Source organism: Penaeus chinensis, chromosome 27 (assembly GCF_019202785.1).
Source record: "Penaeus chinensis breed Huanghai No. 1 chromosome 27, ASM1920278v2, whole genome shotgun sequence".
Classification (NCBI taxonomy): Eukaryota; Metazoa; Arthropoda; class Malacostraca; order Decapoda; family Penaeidae; genus Penaeus; species Penaeus chinensis.
Genome location: NC_061845.1, coordinates 15,904,407 through 15,906,906, shown reverse-complemented (window position 1 = coordinate 15,906,906; position 2,500 = coordinate 15,904,407). Strand labels below are relative to the sequence as shown.

Sequence of the window (2,500 nt, the reverse complement as noted above, 5' to 3'; positions counted from 1 at the left end):
GTGTGGTTGATGGTGAGTCTGGTTGATGGTGAGTGTGGTTGATGGTGAGTGTGGTTGATGGTGAGTGTGGTTGATGGTGAGTGTGGTTGATGGTGAGTGTGGTTGATGGTGAGTGTGGTTGATGGTGAGTGTGGTTGATGGTGAGTGTAGTTATGGTGAGTGTGGTTGATGGTGAGTCTGGTTGATGGTGAGTGTGGTTGATGGTGAGTGTGGTTGATTGTGAGTGTGGTTGATGGTGAGTCTGGCTGATGGTGACTGTGGTTGATGGTGAGTCTGATTGATGGAGAGTCTGGATGATTGTGAGTCTGGTTGATGGTGAGCCTGGTTGATGGTGAGTGTGGTTGATGGTGAGTGTGGTTGATGGTGAGTGTGGTTGATGGTGAGTGTGGTTGATGGTGAGTGTGGTTGATGGTGAGTCTGGTTGATGGTGAGTCTGATTAATGGGGAGTGTAGTTGATAATGAGTCTAATTAAAGGTGAATCTGGTTGATGGTGAATGTGGTTGATAATGAGTCTGGTTGATGGTGAGTGTGGTTGATGGTGAATGTGGTTAATAATGAGTCTAATTGATGGTGAGTCTGGCTAGTGGTGAGTCTGGTTGACGGTGAGTCTGGTTGATGGTGAGTCTGGTTGATGGTGAGTCTGGTTGATGGTGAGTGTGGTTGACGGTGAGTCTGGTTGATGGTGAATGGGGTTGATAATGAGTGTGGTTGACGGTGAGTGTAGTTGATGGTGAGTGTGGTTGATTGTGAGTGTGGTTGATTGTGAGTGTGGTTGATGGTGAGTCTGGTTGATGGTGAGTCTGGTTGATGGTGAGTGTGGTTGACGGTGAGTGTGGTTGATGGTGAATGTGGTTGATAATGAGTGTGGTTGACGGTGAGTGTGGTTGATGGTGAGTGTGGTTGATTGTGAGTGTGGTTGATTGTGAGTGTGGTTGATGGTGAGTGTGGTTGATGGTGAGTATGGTTGATGGTTAGTCTGGTTGATGGTGAGTCTGGTTGATGGTGAGTGTGGTTGATGGTGAGTGTGGTTGATGATGAGTGCGGTTCATGGTGAGTCTGGCTGATGGTGAGTGTAGTTGATGGTGAGTGGGGTTGATGGTGAGTCTGGTTGATGGTGAGTCTGGCTGGTGGTGAGTCTGGTTGATGGTAAGTGTGGTTGATGGTGAGCGTGGTTGATGGTGAGTCTGGTTGATGGTGAGTGTGGTTGATGGTGAGTGTGGTTGATGGTGAGTGTGGTTGATGGTGAGTCTGGCTGATGGTGAGTGTGGTTGATGATGAGTCTGATTGATGGTGAGTGTAGTATATGGTGAGTGTGGTTGATGATGAGTGTGGTTGATGGTGAGTGTGGTTGATGGTGAATGTGGGTGATGGTGAGTGTGGGTGATGGTGAGTGTGGGTGATTGTGAGTGTGGGTGATGAGGGGGGAGGGACGTGGGGATGGAAGCTTAGGATGAGAAATGTTGGAGGGGGGGAGAAGTGGAGAGAGTGGAAGGGGAAGCGAGGGACTGGGTTCAAGGTGTATGACGAGGGGATAATTAGGGAGTAAGTGTGAGGGGTTGGAATGCGAGGGGCCGAGGGGTTGGAATGCGAGGGGCCGAGGGGTTGGAATGCGAGGGGCCGAGGGGTTGGAATGCGAGGGGCCGAGGGGTTGGAATGCGAGGGGCCGAGGGGTTGGAATGCGAGGGGCCGAGGGGTTGGAATGCGAGGGCCGAGGGGTTGGAATGCGAGGGGCCGAGGGGTTGGAATGCGAGGGGCCGAGGGGTTGGAATGCGAGGGGCCGAGGGGTTGGAATGCGAGGGGCCGAGGGGTTGGAATGCGAGGGGCCGAGGGGTTGGAATGCGAGGGGCCGAGGGGTTGGAATGCGAGGGGCCGAGGGGTTGGAATGCGAGGGGCCGAGGGGTTGGAATGCGAGGGGCCGAGGGGTTGGAATGCGAGGGGCCGAGGGGTTGGAATGCGAGGGGCCGAGGGGGTTGGAATGCGAGGGGCCGAGGGGTTGGAATGCGAGGGGCCGAGGGGTTGGAATGCGAGGGGGCCGAGGGGTTGGAATGCGAGGGGCCGAGGGGTTGGAATGCGAGGGGCCGAGGGGTTGGAATGCGAGGGGCCGAGGGGTTGGAATGCGAGGGGGCCGAGGGGTTGGAATGCGAGGGGCCGAGGGGTTGGAATGCGAGGGGCCGAGGGGTTGGAATGCGAGGGGCCGAGGGGTTGGAATGCGAGGGGCCGAGGGGTTGGAATGCGAGGGGCCGAGGGGTTGGAATGCGAGGGGCCGAGGGGTTGGAATGCGAGGGGCCGAGGGGTTGGAATGCGAGGGGCCGAGGGGTTGGAATGCGAGGGGCCGAGGGGTTGGAATGCGAGGGGCCGAGGGGTTGGAATGCGAGGGGCCGAGGGGTTGGAATGCGAGGGGCCGAGGGGTTGGAATGCGAGGGGCCGAGGGGTTGGAATGCGAGGGGCCGAGGGGTAGGAATGCGAGGGGCCGAGGGGTTGGAATGCGAGGGGCCGAGG

At 56.8% G+C, this 2,500-nt stretch overlaps 1 protein-coding gene across 3 annotated transcripts in view; it reads right to left on the bottom strand.

The window, feature by feature from the left end:
- LOC125039615 overlaps positions 1 to 2,500 on the bottom strand; it is a 25,065-nt gene that overhangs the window by 13,750 nt on the left and 8,815 nt on the right. The gene's annotated exons all lie outside the window — the stretch shown is intronic.